General features: G+C 59.3%; 2 long non-coding RNA genes across 2 annotated transcripts in view; one reads left to right on the forward strand and one right to left on the reverse strand.

Annotated features, from left to right (window-relative positions):
- Window positions 1-16,314, reverse strand: part of LOC123577738 — a 131,953-nt gene extending 115,639 nt beyond the window's left edge. Inside the window, exon 1 of the long non-coding RNA XR_006702054.1 lies at window positions 16,222-16,314. This is a non-coding gene — a long non-coding RNA (uncharacterized LOC123577738). The remainder of the gene's footprint in view (window positions 1-16,221) is intronic.
- On the forward strand, window positions 15,696-16,488 carry LOC123577740. The gene is made up of 3 exons (XR_006702056.1): window positions 15,696-15,707; window positions 15,965-15,967; window positions 16,306-16,488. It is a non-coding gene; the product is annotated as an uncharacterized LOC123577740 (long non-coding RNA).
- Window positions 16,489-19,392: the final 2,904 nt, after the last annotated feature.

Here is a 19,392-nt window from a genome sequence, read left to right on the forward strand (position 1 = left end):
CAAGTGCTTGAACCATGCTGGAGTCAAAGAAGGAGTCTTTCTACTTGGCTCAGTAAGTCCCGTGCCCTTTGCCACCTGCCAGCTCCTCTGCACCTCACCCCTGGGGCCCCCCTGTCCCTCCCCGGGTCGTTTCAACCATCAGGAGACCCCTGTGCTCCCTGGATACCACCTCCCGACGCAGGCATTTCATGGTATTTTCGTATCCACGGCTCAGGCGTTCCCGTCTGTCCCCTCGGCTACATCCAGAGACGCTGGCTCATTTCTGGAAGCCGGGAGCACCTGCGTGGTTCGCAGATGTGTCTGGAGGGCCAGAGCCGGTGGGATTTCTGTCCTGCTACGGGATCATGGGAACGAGTCTTGGCCGAAACCGGGGCGCTGGAGTCCCACGGGCTCAGCTGTCTATGACCCCGGCAAGCAGCCTTTCCAGCCTCTCCTGGAACCTTAACCCGTCCATAACTCTCTGGTATTCATATTCTCTGGTTTATTTTGAGCAGTAGTGTTTTAATGCCAGAAAATTCCCACGTTCCCTTTAACGCCTGGTATTTCAGTTTGCTGGACGAAAAATACGCTTTGCCCTTTCTTCGGTACCGTTTTCCCTCCCGTAGAGCGTTGCGTAACAAAGTGTCAGAACACAGGTTTCTGTGTGATTTGCTCTTTTTAAAAGGGGACTCCAGGGTTTAAGCCCAGATAAGCCTCAGCTTGAACCCAGGGCTGTGAAAGTTACGACAGCACAGCCTCACTTAGACTTGCGAGGAGGCGCTCGGGTCCCCAGAACACCACACGTGTGCTGGAGACAGCACCCACAAGCCCCGGGCGCCTGCTGTGCACCGGGCGCCCCTCTAAGGCCGGGTGCCTCAGCCAACACAGTCGCCACAATGATCCCATGAGGCGGGGGATATTGCTGGTCTCGCTTGAGAGAGGAGGAAAACGAGGCCCAGAGAGGTTGAGCTGCTTATCCAAGGTCACACAGTATTAGATGGCAGAACTGGGATTCACACCCGGCTGGGATTGATTTCAGAAGGAAGAGAAGTCCATCCAGGCGTCAAATCCGATGTCACTGGGGAGGGGTCAGCCAGGGGGGTCACCTTGAAGACCTGAAAACCTCTCTCAGGAGCATCGAGAGCGACTCTTCCTGTCTCTGAGAGGATGAACTAACTCTGAGGCCCTGGAGGTCCCTTCCAGCCTGAGGAGCCGACAGGGGAGAACATCAGCACAGCGCGAAAAGCAGCTTCGAGAAGAATGTCCAGGGAGGCGCCAGCCCGAGCCAGGGAGAGCGTGACGCGGGGCCACCAAAGCCGGCCGTGCCCACGGCCGCCAATGGAAGAGAACGCTAGAGACAGCCCGGGGCCGTGGAGGAGTGTGGCCCATTGCCAAGGAACGCAGGCGGCCTGAGCTGGCGGTGCTGGGGGCTGGGCCGCGGGGGGCTTTGGGGAGCAGCCAAGGAGGCGTGGGGCGCGTGGGCCTGACCTCGTGGTATATGGGAGAAAGTGCGGGTGCTCCCCTGATGGGGACGGGCCTTCTGGGGAAAGTTCCAGAATCAGGGCTGGGCACAATCCTTCCGGGTGGATCCCCAGCCCAACTCAGGGTCTGGGCGTGACCCCACCCCGACCACCGACGCGGCCCTGGCGAGCCTCCGGTTTCCCGTGTGACCTCGGTTTCCTCATCTCTAGAATGGGAGTAGAAACAATCCCAACCCAACAGAGCGCCGGGAGGAATCAGGGAGACACGCTTGGCCAGGGTCTGGGGCGCGCAGCGCGGCAGGCACGCTTGAACCAAGTTTTCTAGAAGAAAGTGCTGTCGCTGCTCTCGCCTGCCCCCTGCCCCCCGCCACGATTTCCAGCGGGGAAACTGTTAATATTTCATGAGGTTGTGGTGAGGCCGAGATCTGAATTCTCAGCCAAGGGAATCAAACTTAAAAACCCCAGCGGAAGGCAGTTCAGAGGCACCGACAAACCTAACACCCTCCCGGGAACTGTCCGCACGGGGCGCCCGGCCTCTGCCTCTAAGTGCGTCTCACCAGGTGACCGAGCCCCTGTGTGGCACGCGCACTTGGAGGACGGGAACACTTGGAGACGCCCAGGTCACTGTCAATCAGCTCCTGAGGCTGCTGCCTGGAAGAAGCAGCCTGGGGGCGGGGACAGATCTCTGGGGGTGGGGACAGATCTCCGGCAGGGGACGAAAAGACTGCTCACGACTTCAGCGTCTCTGTTGGGCACTTTGTTTGGGCCTCACAGCTAATCAAACACGATGCCTGGAAGCACCTCTGACTTACCAGTCGTGATCGTCCCACTCTGCAGATGAAGAAACTGAGGCCAGAAAGAGCGAGCCACCTCGCCCAGGGTGACAGCTAGCCAGAAGGCGTGGCAAGGCTCAGAGCCGGAAAGTTGTCTGCTGATAGTTAGCGAAGCCCTCACCTCACCACCCCTCCAGGCTCAAGGGTCTGAAGCAAAGAGCTAGAAGGAAGCCTCCACCCCCTGGAATCGGGGCCAAACGGCCCCAGCGCCACCTGTCCCCAGGTCCCTAGAGGGGCCCCGGATACTGCGCTCTGAAGTCCCAACAGGAAGTCGAATGAACAAACAAACAAACAAACAAACAAACACCAGACATGTCCTTGACATGATGTGGTGCTGATATCCGGACGGGATTGCCCGCGGGGTTCTGTGGGTGACACCGGGCGTGCCTACTAGAGCGGCTCCAAAGCAGGGGCCATCGTGGGCTGTCACACCTTCCCAGGGCCAGAGGGAGGAGGTGACTGCTGCCTCTCTCGGGCGTAAAAGTAAACAGGGGAGGGTCTTCTCTGCAAAGCACCTCATTTAATTACCCCCGTAAGAACTGGAGAGCAAGCCTTGTCCCGGCGGAACAGCACTGCCCGTTGAACCCACCCACAGAAACCGGACCAGCTCGCTCACGGCTCCAAGCCCGCCCGCACCCCAGCAGCTGGGCTCCACACCTGCAGGACGACAGCTGTGCGGTCACTAGCGGCACAAAGAGTTTTTAAATGCGGGAATTCTAGTGTTAGTCAGGATACGGCAGATTTTATTATAATCTCACGTGGATCTTCCTACCTGGCCCCAGAAAAAGAGGTTGGTGCAAGGATTTTTCTTTTTCTTTCTTTCTTTTTTTAATGTTTATTTACTTTTGAGAGAGAGAGAGAGAGAGAGAGCGAGCAGGGGAAGGGCAGAGAGAGGGGGAGACACAGAATCCCAAGCAGGCTCCAGGCTCCGAGCCGTCAGCACAGAGCCCAACGAGGGGCTCGAACTCACAAGCTGTGAGATCACGACCTGAGCCGAAGTCAGACGCTTAACCGACTGAGCCACCCAGGCGCCCCTCTTTATTTTTAATATACTTATTCTTAGCCTATCTATTATTGTCGTTCAGATGTAAGCAAGAGCTGTTGTGTCGCTCTTCCCAGAAAATATTTTAAAGTGTCGATCGGCTGAGAGGACTGCCTTCTGTCTCCCTCCTTCCGTCACCACCACTTTTTTCTGTCTGGAATGTGGATGCCATGGATGGGGCTCCAGCAGCCTTCTTGGGCCGTGAGACCTCAAAAAAAAAAAAAAGTTTGCCAAGCGGAGAAGAAAGACTTCTGAAGACCTTCACGGGGCCAAGAGACATCTTTTGGACTTTTACCCTAATGGCAAAAGCAATAATATTCCAAAAGCAAACTACCTGAGCTTAAATTCCAACCCTGTTGCTTCTTGCTATGGTTGCCATTGACCACAGGCAAGTCATTTTAAATTCTCCTTTGCCTCCGTGTCCTTGTCTAAAATACGGGGATAATAACATTACTGACCTCACAGGATCGTTACGAGGATTCGACGCATATGTGTACATTAGCAGTAGTAAAGCTATACGCACACGTGTTTATTTTTTACTTATTTTTTTTTAATTTTTTTTTCAACGTTTATTTATTTTTGGGACAGAGAGAGACAGAGCATGAACGGGGGAGGGTCAGACAGAGAGGGAGACACAGAATCGGAAACAGGCTCCAGGCTCTGAGCCATCAGCCCAGAGCCCGACGCGGGGCTCGAACTCACGGACCGCGAGATCGTGACCTGGCTGAAGTCGGACGCTTAACCGACTGCGCCACCCAGGCGCCCCTTATTTTATTTATTTATTTTTTTTTTTTTTTACGCACACGTGTTTAAAGAAATACAATAACCCCCCCCCCCCCCCCCCACCAGGGGTGACCTACAGAGACCATCAAATAGCTCCTGCTTCTTAGACTCCTGCACTCTCCTGGGGTCTTTTTTTCTTCTGCTGCTTTTTTCCTGAGCTTGGTGTTCCATCTTTGTGGCTGGTAGTTGGGCTGGGCACTCTACAGCGAGTTCTCTTTCCCTAAGTCGACCACGAGTGCAGGGTTCACCCAACACAGCCCTCAAGCCTCTGCCAGCTCTGTGTCACTGCAGGCGGTCAAGGTTGCCAGGACCAAGAGTAGGAAGCCTCCGCCATCATCAGGCTGGGCGAGCCCACTCTCGGAGCCTTGTTCGTGCATTCGTGGAGGGCTCGGATGAGTTCATCACCACGCACGGTCTGGCCGAGCAGGCCTGCGGTCACCACCCAGGGCAGAGGGAGTGCCCGTGGGACAGACTGCCACCTCTCAGGCGGGGTCTTCCCCACCCGGACCCCATCTCCAGCTGCCGGCTAAGGTTCCTTCTCATAACATCCCCGCTTTGGCTGCCGGTGACAGCCGGCGCCCGGGTCTCCTTTTGCCGAGAACCAAACCTTCCCGGCCACTCAAGGAGCTGGAGCTGGGCAACATCCGGGGGCGGGGGGGGGGGGGGGTGCTTCTGGGACATTCCCGGAGTCTCGCATGGGGCGGTCCTAAGTGTGGAAGTCGCCATGAGTCTGTGAGTCCTCCACTTTTGTTTACTTCTTAGGAGCATCTTCTATGGACGGCTGGTCTGGGAGAGCCTTGGTGCCTGAGAAAGGCGGCCAGATTTCCTGGGGACTGTTTTAATTTGGGATCCTGCCCAAGAGATGCAGAGACAGAATTTAAGTGAAGTCTGTTTGGTTGATGATCCCAGGAAACATCATGGGTGAGTGGTGAAGGGAGACGGGGGCAGAGGGCGGCCCACAGAGGGCGGGTCATTGGGCCACTGAGCTCAGTCCTGCTATGGAGACTCTGGGACCCAGTGTACATGAGTGCTCAGTCACCCTCGCAGAGGCAGCTGGGTATTTATCAAAGGGCTCCATTGCCAAGAGAGATGGAGAGAGAGAGAGAAAGAGAGGGAGATAGAGACAGAGAGAGGGAGATAGAGAGATAGAGAGATAGAGAGATTGGAGAGATAGGGAGAGAGAGAGAGAGATGGAGATAGAGACAGAGATAGAGAGATAGAGAGATTGGAGAGATAGGGAGAGAGAGAGAGAGAGAGAGAGAGAGGGAGAGACTGACTGAACACCCAGGACTTCTAGATTGCCGTGCAGGCAAAGACCAGAGGCAGCCCCAGGAGAAGGAAAGCTGGGCAGGTGCACCCTGACGTGGTGAGGGTGAAGGGGTCCAGGTAGGTGGGATCTGCTATGGGGACAGGTGCCAGGAGACCAGGGAGGGGCAGTGAGACCCGTCCATTCTAACTTGGGACACGTCCTTTGGGACACGATGGTAACAGCACAGAGCACATTTAGGGCCCTCAGTGGGCAGAAAGGAAACCAAACTCTGACCCCTCGAGGTCGGCTCCCAGCAAGGGGATTTCTTCTTCCGTTGGAGGGGAGGTTTGAACTGGTTTGTGAATCCAAAGTCTGGAGCCCAGAGCTCCAGCTGCCTGCCCATCCTCACCCGCAGCCCCGGCTCCCCCGGTTCAAGGCCACGCCTCTGTCCAAGGCGCAGGCACGGGAGAGGTGGGCCCCTCCCCTCGGGCCTTCGCGCCCACCCGTGTGCTTGTTTGGTGACCGGCTGGGCTCCCCTGGGGCCGCACGGGCTCCAGTAGGGAGGGGCTGCGAGGGGGGCTCCGAAGCAGCGGCAGGCTCACGGCGACTGTTTTTGGAACGAACGAATGAGTGAGTGAGGGCGTCACACGTGCACCTTGGCCTCAGGCGGCCCGCCCCCTGGAGCCCTCTGCAGAAGGAGTCTGTGTTCACAGGAAGGTGAGAGAAGCCAGAGGGGCGGGAAGCTTGTCTGGTCTGTGTCCAGATCCCCTTGAACTGACGGAGGCCCTTGCTCCCGCCCCGCCCAGTCGTACGGCAGAAGGTTCGCCGAACGGAGACAGGTGTTGGCTCCGCTTCCCCAGCCCCTGGACCAGGTCCCCCGCTGGCCCTCCAGGCAGAGGCCAGGTGTCCCCGGAGCAGCCACTGAAGACTTCTCTCCAAGCGGAGCCCGTGAAGTAAAACGACCAGCCCAAGGCCACTGACCAGGAAGTGGCAGGGCCAGCGCTCCAGCCGCGAGAGCCCCGTGGCCCCGTCTCCACCAACGGGCTCTCCCTAAACGGCCAGCTGCGGAAGCGGAGGTCAAGGCCGGGCTGAGCGGCCGGTCGGGCTGCCCGGGAGGGGTGCTGATGCTCCCCTGTGCCACTGGTCCCCCTCCCTCTGGCATGAGCCAAATCAGAGGGGCGTCTTACACCCATTGTATGGATGATGAAATGAGGGCCCGCAAACTTAAGTGGCTCCCCCAGATGACAGAGCGGGGGCGGAGGGGGGTCAGGGTCTAAACACAGGGCTTCCTGACCAGCCAGTCACCCTCAGACCTAGCCCGTCCGGGTGCAAAGTCAGCCTTAAAACTCGTGACCCTTTTGAAAGAAAGAGCCGCTTTAGAGACAGGAGGTCACTGAGTGTTTTGTCCTCCCCGGCACGTCAAAGCAAAATGAACTCAACATAGCTCCACAGCAGGGCCGTGAAACACGGCAACCTCTGTCCAAGGGGGGGCTACAGGTTGTGGCTCCTTTACGGGCACGCCTGCGGGGAGCCCTGGCTGGGCCCCACTCTGCTCCCCAGGACCGACGTGTCGGCCGGGGGCCGTCTGCCTGGGTCTCTTCACGACGGATCCAGGTGACCCTGGCTCACGAGGAAGGGGAGCCACAGCGCGGAGCCACCGGGCCCCGGGGTGAGAGTTCCCGGTACCACCAAGCTGACCCGTCCTGTCTGTGGAGGCCAAATGTGTCCTCAAGACCCGAGCCCGGGGCTCCGTCCGCCACCACAGGGAGAACTTAGCACGAGGCCCAGAGAGACAGGCGACCTGCCCGTCAGTCTTGCCAGCTGCCCCCAGCGGTTTGCACCCTTCTTTGCTACTGGGACCCCGGTGTCACCCCAGATTCCTCTGCAGGGACAGGTGGCTCTGTGATGCCCTTCTGGCCAATGAGGCATAAACTGAGGGTTTCCGGGAGACCCCCCTCTCTCCGCCCTTCTAGTTGTCTGAAATAGCGCTGGGTAGCGACATGGAGGAGTGTGGTTGTGAACCCAATCGTCTGGAGCCAGACCCCTGCCATTTACCAGTCCTATCGCTTCTGCATAAACCCCCCCGGGCTTCGGTGCCCTTGTCATAAAAGAGCTCCTTCCTCACAGCGTGCTGGGGGCATTAAATGAGCTAATATGTACAAAGCCCTTGGAACAGCAGCTGGCTGATAGGAAGGCTGTGAGGAGGCTGGAGGCCAGGCAGCCCTTTCGCAACCACGAGGCAGACTGGCTCTGACAGCAGGGCCATCCCACTCTCCCTCGACAGTCTTGCTGTGGGAGACCAAATGCCCGTTAGTTGGCTGAGCTTGTACGAACAGCGCTCACTTGTTTCCGATAAACATGCCGAAGCCAGGCTCGTCCTTGTCGAGGGCTCGTCCTTGTCGAAGAGAACTGGCTGGGGTTTGAAAACCGGCGGGGATCGTGTGGCGTGTGTAGAGGCCGGCCTGACGGGCAGTGCTGAACTGCTGTGTCGGGGGACACGTCACACAGCTCACTGGTGACCTTCACAATTAGCCCGACATCTCGTTAAGTTACCTGGAAACCACAGTCCCCACACCACGGCTCCTTTCGGTGTCGTGGTGGAGACCAGAACTTCTGCAGGCTCAGGGCTCGGGGCCCTGGTTCCACTCTTTGCTGGCAATGACCTTGGTCTTTGTGCCTCAGTGTCCTCATCTGGGAAACGGGGATGATCATTATCGCACCTCATCCAGTGTTGTTAGGATCTGATGAGTTAATCCGCGGAAACACATGGAATGTCCGCGCACAGTAGGTGCTCAGGCGATCTTTGCTTCAATATGTTGCCAGCGGTCTGTGCCGTGATGCGCCCAAGGCCACCCTGCCGGGAACTAGATGAACCCCAGTCTGAGTAACGCCCCCCGCCCCCGCCCCAGCCCCCGGCAGCCAGTGAGTCTGAAGATCCTGCTTCTCCACTAAAGCACCCGCGGCCTCTCCCCGGACTCAGGGCTGCTTCCAGCTCCGCCTCCACCTACATCTGTGGCTGTTTTTTTTATGTTCATTTATTTTCAAAAGAGAGAGGGACAGAGCATAAGCCAGTTAGGGGCAGCGAGAGAGGGAGACACAATCTGAAGCAGGCTGCAGGCTCCGAGCTGTCAGCACAGAGCCCGACACGGGGTTCGAACCCATGAACCGTGAGATCAGGACCTGGGCCGAAATTGGACACTTAGCCGCCTGAGCCACCGGGCGCCCCATAGAGTTGTGGCTTTGGCCAAGCGGTCCAGCCCCACCTGAGCCTCAATGACCCATCTGTAGACAGATCAGGTCATTCCCGGAGGTGTTCCAAGCACCGAATGCACACTTTTCCAACAGAAGGAGCAGCACCCTCCAAGATGGGCCACGACCCCATGTCCCGTCCCCCGCCCCCCAGGCAGCCTTGCTCTCTTCCTACTGAGAGGTCAGGCCTATGTCCCCTCCCCCTGAATCTGGGGCTTTGGGACGCTTCGTTCGGTTGAGTGAGGTGGGAATGCCGCTGCGCCTTCGGAGCGAGGCCAGATCACGGCACCGCGGGCAGCTCTCCCGGGGTCCTCTCAGGACGCTGGCCCTGGGGGAGCTGGCTGTTGCTGGAGACACCCAACACCGAGGCCACTGTGCCGGAGGGGCCACGAGTGCTCCAATCCACAGCTCAGCAGCGAGATGCCCCAGGGAGAGGCCCCCAGCTGAGCCGTTCCTGTATTTGTCCGGCAGGGCTCTGTCCCTGTGAACGTAGCACCCCGCCCCGCACCCCTGCGGCCTGTGGTTGGGGGGAGGGTGCACGGAGCACGCTGGGCCGGAGCCTTTGTGGGGGGACGGGGCGGGGCGTGGAGGGGCACAATGGAGAGCTGGGTGTGCGGAGGGGCCAGCAGCAGGGATGGGGGGTGGGGAGGGTCACATTCCACTCCTTTTGGGCACCAGAGCGGGTGCAGGGCAGGGACACACAGGAGCTAGCTAGCGAGGAGGGAGGTCAGAGTGACACTGGAGCCCCTGCCGCCTCCCTCCCCTGCTCGGCTTGCTGCTGGGTCCCTCCCTCTCCCCCTCCTCCCCACTAAGGTGCTCCCTGGCCTCTGACACTCACTGCTCATCGAGCACTCCCTTCACTACCCAGGAGATTCTCTGCACCCTTCACACTTCCTTCCTGCCTTCTCCCTCCACGTGGCCCCCCCCCCGACTGGCTATGGGCACCCCCACCCTCCCAAAACCCCCGATTGCCCCCCACCTCCAGAGTCGGGCCTCAAAGGTGAAGGGGAAGGTCGGGGCTTGCTGGGGGAGGGGTGGCACAGCTGCGTCCTCCGGCTCCACGGGACAGGGGAGCCCTGGGGCCACCGCAACTGCCCCCCTTAGACCACCTCTCACCGGGCAAGATCATTGCCAGCTTCCCTTTGGAATAAAAAGACCGCGGTAGGGGGGTGGCCAGATTGAGCCTTGACTCAATCACCATCTGAGCCTGTGATAGTGAACATTTTAAAGTTGGGAACAGAAACGCCTAAGAGGAAAGAGTTAAAATTACGGAGAATCCCACTTTGTCCAGTGCGCGTTGTCCCTGGAAAGGGAGGGAGCCCGAGACGGGGCCATTGCCGGGGCGGGGGGAGGGGGCTCGTGTTTCAGGTCAGAACAACACGGGCCGCAGTTTACCTGGCAGAGGTCAGCCCTCCAGGTTTGTTCTCCCAGAAGACGGACTTGGAAGCCCTGACTTCTCCCACACTGGGTTCTGGGGGCTCTCAGAGGAGGGGAGGGGCGCGGCAGCCACAGTATGCGGGACCTGGTTGCTCAGGGGTGTGGACCCCGGTGCTCCTGTTACTGGAGCCCCAGTGGTGGCAGAGCCCCAGGGGAGCCGGGAGCTGCCCCTGAATGTGCACCCTCCTCACCCACAGAACTGAGATTCCCTGGCCCTGACTTTGCTGGGAGGCTCTGCTGATAAAGGAGCCTCGGAAGGAAGTGCTACTGGCCTCCTGGCCTGGGTCTGCGACAATCCCGCGGTGGGGGGGGGGGGGGGGCGGGGCAGGGGACCTCCGAAGTCTCCCCTGGTCGCCCACCCGCCTGGAGCCCTGAAACTCCCCTGCTCTAGCTGCTTTGATCTGCTCCCTCCCACCCCCCAGGTGGCGTCTGCTCGGGACACAGGACTTCAGAATCAAGAGCTGGGCGGAAATCGCGCCAGGGTCGCTCGTCCTCGCAGCCTCCCAGAGCCCGTGGGCCCCGAGGTGCCCTTTGCCCGGGAGGCGGCGCTGAGCACAGAGACTCACGCGGGGAGGGGACTGGGGTAGCAGTCCGAAGCAGTTTTCTGCTCCGAGGCCGCGAAGAATTACCTTGCAGAAAATCAGTGGGGGGGGGGTGGGGGGGGGGGGGGGGGGGGTGGGGGGGAGGGAGGGAATGTTCAAGCAATTACATAAAGTAATTTGCAAAATCTGCACATGCACAGGTCGCCCTGTTTTTATAAGGATGAGAGAAAATAAATAACAGGAGTAATAGCAGCTAATGCTCTCACTGCTCCTCCCTGACGTGTGTGTGCGTGCGTGTAATTTGCACACAAAAATACCGAGACGTGAAAAGCTGGTACCTCTTGGTGGTGCACTTGGGTGTGCCTTTTCCCCTCCTTTTTACTTTGCAAACCGTTTCCATGATTTGTTTCCCAAGAATCCCGAACAGTCGAGGCTCAGCAGCCCCCCTGCAATAGAGAGACTCCGACATGGGGATCGAAGCCCTGAAAGCTGAGGCCGGCCGTTTCGGGCCGGCTCCCCTCCCTCCCCCAGGACCGGCCGGGTCCCGCCTGGTCCCTCCGCGGCGTCCAGCCCACTGCGGTCGGTCGGGCTTTCCTGGAGCAGCTTCGCGGAGGCCTCGGCGCGTCCCAGGTGCTCAATATGTGATGTTAAATAAAGCTTTTTCTAAAGGATGTTTCACCACCTCCCCCAGCGGCATCCAAGCCCAACACGAGCCTTCCCGCCTCTGAGATGGCCCTCTCCCTCCTGGACACTATCTGTTCCTCGGGAGGGAGGACAGCACACGACACAGCGGAGACCCTCTGGGACCGAGCCCGGAGCCAGAGGCGGTGCACGGCCCGTCCCACCTGGAAGGAGGGTGTGGGGCGCCCACGTTCCGGGTGAGGGGACCAAGTCTCCGAGAAGCCCAAGCCGGCCCCCGAAGCCACGCAGAAGCCTTCCCTGTCTCTGTTCCTGCTCCCCTCCCCGTCTGTCTTAATGGCAGATACACTCTGCTCAGGAAGCTACCCTGTGCCACCGAATAATTACACTGTTGTTGTTGTTGTCGTTGTTGTTGCTGTTTTAAGTGAATCGGTCGCCCAGCTCCGTTAAAGCCGGCAGGCCGCGGGCCCCCGAAGCCAGCACCGCAGACAGCCCACACTGACAGGACCTGTCTGGATCTTAGCAAAACAGAGCTCTACGTCGGAGGGCGAGGGGCTGGCTTTAAGAATGTTATCGTTTCACTGAAGGAAAAAAAAAAGAAGAAGACAGGCCCAACTGTTTGGTCAGCAGCGAAATCAATTTATAAATGACCCTTCCCGTGTGTCCTGTAAACTTTCCCTTCTCCAGATTCTGAGGGTCTGGGTTCCGGGAACATTTTGTTTAAAAAAAAATCATACGTTAAGTAAAACGAGGAAAACGTTCTGTCGTCAACATCGTAAGCGAAGTGTACATTCCCCATGAAATACGCGACTCATTTCCATAAAACTGTTCCCGGAGTGTTAATGCGTGAGCCCCGAGGGCAGCCACTGCCACGCCCGGGGTGACCGTGCCACGTTGATGCAGAAGCGACCCGGTGGGTTGTAAGGGACCTCTGTGTACCTTGTGACAGGCACTGGGGGCTGGGGGCTGGGGGCGGGGGGGGGGGGACGGAGCAAAGAGAATTACTGAGTGACTTCTGTGGGTCCTGAGCTCAGCCCGTCCCTCTCTCCATGTGCTCTCCCCGGGAGCCCCAGGGGCCCAGGCGCATCTGGGGTCCCGCTGGCAGTTACGGTTCGGGGCCAACGGCTTCGCAGAGAAGCCCTGGGCTTGAATCCCAGCTCCGGCACCGGGGACCGGGGACAAGACGTGTCACGGGGCCAGACCAGGGCGGGGTGAGGGAGGCACTTCCTCTAGCACCACGATTCAGGGGGCGCTGGAAGCTCAGCCATCAAGACATAAACTGTACCTCTCTATTAAAAAAATTCATAATTAATGCAAAACCCCCACGATAAACAAAACAGCAGAATTTTGCAGGAAGGACAGGACCTGACCCTCCCCTGCCCGAACCACCTTACTCGCCCTGAGCCAGACCCGTGTCCTGTCTCTGCTTACAGATGTCAGATTTTACTCTGCATGGATTTATGTTTGCATTCATTTAGACCTTTCTTCTTGACGCCTGGGTTTTTTCAGCACCTCCTTCAATTCTGGGCCTGAGGCGAGGGTTTCGCTCCCCTCCCCTTGCTCCCTGCCCCGGGGACAGTCTCATCCTCCGAGCCTGGTGTTCTCAGAAACCCCAGCACCAGCCATGGCTCCCGGGGGTCTGCGGCCTCAGAGCGACGGTCTGTTTGCTCACCCACACGCGGTGTTGTGCGTCCACATGTGCAAAGACCGGGGTCAGGTCCTGAGACGCTGGTGCCCCCCGACCCCCCGAGCTTGCAGTGTGGCGGTGCAGACAGGACAGGATGTGGGAGGGACCCCAGTGGGGACAGGCCTGCCTGCAGCAGATGTGACTGAGCAGACAGGAGTGCATGCGGGGATCCACCCTGGACCAGCGGGAGCCCCGGAAGCCTTCCCGGAGGAGGCAACACTCTCCCAGGCCTCGGGGAACTTGACAAAGGGGAGAGACGGCACGTGTCTGAGATAAGTAACAAAACGATTGGCTTGAAGGAATCTCTGTGAGCAACGCCTCGTGTCGCTGAGGCAGAGGGAGGGCTGTTACAAGGTTCTGAGACGGTTCTGCAAGATGGACACATCCTTCCCTTTGCAGGGAATTTCTGTTTTCTTTCTGGCTGATGCACATGCACACGCGTGCACACACACACACACACACACACACACACACACACACACAAGCCCCCAGCAGCCGCCTCTCCTGCCCAGGATCCAGGGGCCACGGCGGCCTTCCTGCCCCGAGGTCCCCGCTCAGGGGCACTTGCTGGCCGGTCACGTGCCCTGGGCCCGCCTGTCCCACAGTCTCTGCTCTCTGCTGGTGTCCACTCCCCACCCACGGTGCAAAGGCACACTGAGCCAGGGCGTCTGCATGTTACTCGGGCCTCATTTTTAGGGGCCGTAAGTCCTGAACTCTCCCACAGAATTCTTAAATCCTTCCTGAGTCCCTCCTGCCTGGGAGCAAGCCCCCAAATCCAATCAAAGAATGCCGCCCGGAGAGTCAATCTGCTTGAGTGAAAACTAGACGCTCACACCTCATCACCCATCCCAAGGGTGAAGGAGCCCCGGGCAGCCACAAAGTGATCGAGGATGATGCATGTGGACCTGGAGAGATGCCGGTGACGTCTACCGTTAGGCTGAAAAAAATCAGGCTCCAGACTCGCAGTCCAATATGATTCCAATAGCGTTTTCAAAGCGAATGTTTATATGAAGAGACGCCTCGGGTGGGGAGGGCTGGGGGGCCACCGAACGCTGCCCGCACTTACTTAGGACGGGAAATTGGGAGGGGAAATTTTTTTTTAAAAATACATCTTTACGTTTTTTGGCAATCGAATGTTCTACACGGGCATCTGTTACCTTTGCACCAACAACAGCAAAAGCCCAGCTAAGCTGTTTGCATTTAGCACCGTGGGTTAGAGTAAGAAGGAGCCGATTTCCTAGGTAAATCCTGACTCTCTCTTGTAACATAAGCCTCGTGATGGAGTCACCCGTCTCTGTTCGACTTGCGCATTTCCTAACTGACCTGGACTGGAAGCCAGACGACCGGTTTGTCCCGAGGCTCACGGACCCGATTTCTGACTGTGTTCGTGCCACCCGGTGAGCGAGTGGGTGGCCACCGAGGTGCCACGTGGCTCAGAAAGTACTCTCTGCACGTGGCGTCTGGTCATATCGAACCCCGTGCAGGCTTAACTTCTTAACGCAAAGGTCCAGCTTGACACCCACTGAAACTAGACCTTCCAGAATGTCCACAGTTGAAAGGAAAAAAAAAAGGCATTCTCTTTGTGCGCCTGTGTGTGTCTCCTTTCCATACCTCTTCATTGCATATAATATCGGAGACGATTTAGAGGAAGTAAATACTAAAGAGCAAGTTGCCGATGAAACGTGTAAAATCGGGGCAAAGAGGGGAAGTCATCAGAACACGTCCACTGACTCTACGGAATCCCGCACAGCCGCTGGAGCGCGTCGTAAAGCGGGCTCCGAAACGTATTTGCACAGTGCGTTTACCTCCCCACCGTGAGACCCCGGAGCGGTGGACGGACGCTAAGGATCTCCATGCGGCGGGTAGACCCCGGGGGCCGGCAGGCCCCTGCCAACACTTGGCCAAACCTCCCAACAGATCCGTCTTTCCCTCGCCCCACACGTGCAGACACAGGCACGCATACGTGGCCGTCGCGGGCACACGCACACGTGTGCACACACACGCAAGCCCCGGCCAGACAAGCGTGTGTTTACGTCCGTGGTCAGGAGCACGAACAGCACTTTGGCCCCACTCGGCGTGGGTGACTCATGACCCTGGTCTGTCTGGGCCAACCTGGGGTGGGGGCCGGAGGCCCCCGGGAGGCTGGATGCTGCCGGAGAAACGACGGAGGGGATGTGGCCCGTGGGGGGATGTCTCGATTTATCCGGAGCCCCGTTTACAGCCTGTCCATTGTGTACCGTGCCCCTCCCCCCCCCCCTGCCCTGAGCAGGTCCAGCTGGAAGGAGACAGCGCTCGGAGCTCAGTGGGCGCAGACAGGACTAAAGTAAACACAGTGCTCATCGGCAGGCAGTTAGCAGCCTTTGGACAGATGATCAGCGTTGAGCTGGTGACGGACCACACACACGAGGCCCCCTTGGACCACACAGGCATCCGCCTGCCCGGCCTCTGCCTACGCCACACGCACACAAGGCTGGCCTCGCCTCACCGTGCCTTTCCCCCGCGCCACAGGAGATTTGGAGAAGCGTCTAGAAACGCCTGGATGTTGCAGACCCATGGCTGACCCTGGCGTTTCCAGGGGCCCCCGCTGGAGCCCCCTCAAGTCAGGCCCTGCGACAGAGACCATTGGCCGCGAGAAGCCGAGGGGGCAGGGTCTCGGGGTCACATGCCCTCTGGGCCTTGAGGCCTCAGTCGCCCCCATCTGTGAGTTGGGGCGTTCACAGCAGCTGGTGTGCGGGGTGTGTGGACCCCGCCTCCCGGGCCGTGGCTCACGGACCCCTCCGGCCCCCGTGTGACTCTTACGGTCCCCCAGCAAGTGGCCCACATCCCGCTGAGGCCGGTGCCCTGAACACTGGCCGCCCTTTACCAGGCGGCCGCCATCCTGCCCCCACCCAGCTCCCAGCGGGCAGTGACCTCTGCAGACCAGTCCCTTCAGGTGACCCTCAGACCCAGAGGCCACCTGGCACACTTGAGGCTGTGTCCTGAAAGCCCCACCCAGTGGGACGCCCCTGGGGAGCGCTTGCTAACGGCTGTCCCCCCCCCCCAGCACGTTCGCAGAGACCCTGCCCCTCCCGTGAGGACTCCCCCACTTCCGTGGGCTGGCACGAGGCGGGCAGGTGCCCTTCCCCGTCGGGGCCCCGCTTTCAGACACCCCAGGGTGAGGCCCTGACCCCCCCGAATCCCAGGCCACCTCCCTAACGGGGGGCCAGGCGAATAAAGCCCCTGCCCGCTGGCCAAGGCGGGGCTGGCGGTGGTTTAGGCTCCAGACGCGCCTTGCAAGGGGGCCCATGTACTCAGACTCACCAGGCTCATCGTGGAGAGGTGTTGCCCCCAGGTCGATGGGGGGAGTGCAGGCTGAGGCCAGTCTCCATCCCGGTGACACCTCAGAGCACCACCTGCAGGCCTTGCCTGGGGCCGGCGGCTGACCGGGGCCATCTGTCTTCATTAGGCGGGTTTATTTGGGGAGGCGAGCGATGGGGGGCTGTCATGGCTGAGGGAAGGCTTGATCTATCGGCAGACACGCTTTGAAGCTCCCTTCAAGGGTGTAGCTGTGCAGATCGGAGGGGGGCGGACGGCAGCCCTGGGCGCACCCCCATACAGAAGGGTCTGCAGGCCGGGGGCCCCCGGGGAGCAGGCCTCCAGGGGAGAAGCGGGCGAGAGCCGCGCCTTTGAACTCTGCTCTGCTGCTCTCTTGGCCTCCGCCCACCGCCCAGGCCACTGTTTCTGAGGTCCGATGCGTTTTTAATGCCAGGAGAGGTCTTGGTGCGGCTCGAGGACGTAACGGTGAACATCAGGGCAGAGGCCTCGTAATCTGGAGGGGGAAGCACACAAGAGGCAGAGAAGGAAATGAGATTCTCAGAGAGTAGGGAGAACACAGGGGAAAATGGGGCTGGGATGCGGGGAGGCTGGGCAGGCGACTTCCCGGCTGGTGGTCAGCAGCCCTGGGCCCGGGCTCTGTTTGGATTTAGATCTCAGAAACTGCCTCCTGAGAATCCGTTCTCCATTACCACGGGTCATCCTTCAAGGTCCAGCTCCCCGGTGCACCAGTCCTCAGTGTCCTCATCTGCACAATGGGTACGATAAGGGTACTGAGCTCTGAGGACCGCAGGAGGTCACACACGAAGCCCCAGTGAGACCCGGAGAGCCGGCCACAGTGCCCGTCCCCGCGGGGCGACCCTCTGTGTTCAGTCCGTGCGGGGCATAAACGCACGCTGGGGAAGATCTGCCACCCTGAGCAGGGAGGAAAGACGCCGTCCTGTCCCGACTCCTCGGGATGGTGTGAAATTATCAGTGAATAGTCATAAGGGTAAGGGAGGCTTCCCACAGAGGAGGAACCCTGAGGTCACTTCTTGCTAAAATGGGCAGGGCTGTGCTTTACAAAGTCACACAGAGGGAACAGACCGTATTACGTGATAGAGGGAAGACCTGGCCGGAGGGGAGAGAATTCACCGGAATATACTTTCAGGACCCGTGGGAGGGTGACGGCTTTCATCCCAGTGCCCAAGCTGGCTTGACCTTCCCTTGGGGCTGGGGTCCAGGCTGCATCCCACGCGAGGGGTGACCAAGGCAAGTCACGAATCTCCCTGCACTCGTCCGGGAGAGGGGTCTAAAACCCCCGTCAGCAGGAGGACGGCGAAGACGGAATTCTAAAAGTCGAAACAGGTGCCTGATACAAAACGGGTGTATCATCTTCCCATTCCCCAGGTTCCCCCATCTCCCAAGTTTTCCTTTTCTTATGAGACCACTAAGAGGTAATGCAGAGTCACTTAAACGCTGGAGAGATAGGCAGTGAGGACGCGGGCATTAAACTGAGGGTCAGGCCTTGTCCCCGGCGCCCGCGGAAGCAGATGAGGGTTCGGACCCGAAGCCGGAAGCACGCGCTCTGGGAGCTGCGAGCCTGCCCAAAGCAGGGCCTGGGGCGGAGAAGGAGGAAACACAGCCTCCAGAGAGGAAAGTCCCCGTGCCTTCGGGATCAAGGGCACAGCGACACTTGCCACTCGCCGAGCGCCGACTCTGGGCCCGGAGCCTCGGTTTACAGAGCCCTCAGGTGACCGGGCTCGGGACCGCCATGCCCTTCGTTCACCGCTGCTGAACCTGGGCATCAAGAAACCGCGACCCTTCCCTGGCTGGGTGCCGGAGCTAGAGCTCCAAGCCTGGAAGGTTCGGCGGGGGTGGGGGTGGGGGTGGGGGTGGGTGGGGGGGGTCGTTCCCACTTCCCAGCAGATGTTCGGTGCCGAGCAGGCCGTGAAACAAACCCCAGGTCCCCCCAGCGCGGGAATCACATGTGCCTGTCAGGGCCCAGCGCAAGCATAACACAGACCCTCCGCTCCCGACCTGGCATGGGAGGCGTTTTGACTCCCGCTGCGAAACATGAAGGTCGTGACCCACCGGCTTCCCCAGCTGCCCTTTCCTCACCAGGGGAAAATCTGACAACAGACGTGTTATTTATGAAGCTAATGCAATCCAGAGGCTCTCGGCGCACGGGAGGGAGGGGGAGAGAGCGCGGGAGAGGGGTCCGGCCCCACAGAAACCAGTTTCACTGGCTGCATTGTGAGCAGGACGCACGCAGCAGGGCGGGGACGAGGCTCACCACGACCAGCAGCCCGTTGGGTGGCCGGAGAAGCTCCAGCAACCAACACTTCTCCACCCAGGGGCCGCGGGTCCCGGCACGTTTTCCCAGGGCGGCCGGGGAGGCACGCAGGACACATCCCCGGATCAGTTCTCTCCTCGGAGTCGTGCAAATGGAAGGGAGGAGCCCCCTGGGGCGAGCGTTTCTGTGGGGCAAAGACGGTCAGAGCCTCTAGACTGCCACGTCATTCTCATGCAGGGACTTTGCAACGGGCTCTTCCTGCGAGGAAAGCTGAGTTGGTCGCTGTGTTTTCCTCCAAGGACATTTTTTTTTCCCTCCCTGTAAGTGTATCATCTCCAAAGACTCGAAACGTCACGGAATCGACATCAGACAACGATTGGACGCAGGGATGCTCCTTTGTTTCTCCACATTTCACTGAATGGGGATGACGAGCAGGCGTGGAGAGACACAGACGTTGTTCACACGGACCTGGTGTGACACGGGCCCCCCCGCTCACTGGGTCTGTGATCCTGGTTGGGTCACTTGACATCTCCTTCGCTGGTGAAACGGGAGGGGACTGGGACTTAGCCGCACAAAGCGGGCTATTCAGACACGAGGACACAGATGTCCCGGCAGAGCCCGACAGGGAGCAGCCTACAGGCGCTCGTGACTCTCAGTGTCACATCTCCGGCTGCAGACCTGTGACAAAGGGATCACACACACAGATTATGGAGCTGCCTCTTGACAGCTGTGTGACCTTGGGCAAGTTACTCAACCTCTCTGCGTGCCTCGGTTGGTTTCCTGGTCTGCAAAATGGGGAGGACCTATGGTGGGGAGAAGGGTGTGAGTTAATAGATGCAAAGCACTGACAGCACCCCTGGGTCCTGGCTAACTGGCATTTATTG

The sequence above is a fragment of the Leopardus geoffroyi genome, chromosome E2 (assembly GCF_018350155.1).
Source record: "Leopardus geoffroyi isolate Oge1 chromosome E2, O.geoffroyi_Oge1_pat1.0, whole genome shotgun sequence".
Lineage (NCBI taxonomy): Eukaryota > Metazoa > Chordata > Mammalia > Carnivora > Felidae > Leopardus > Leopardus geoffroyi.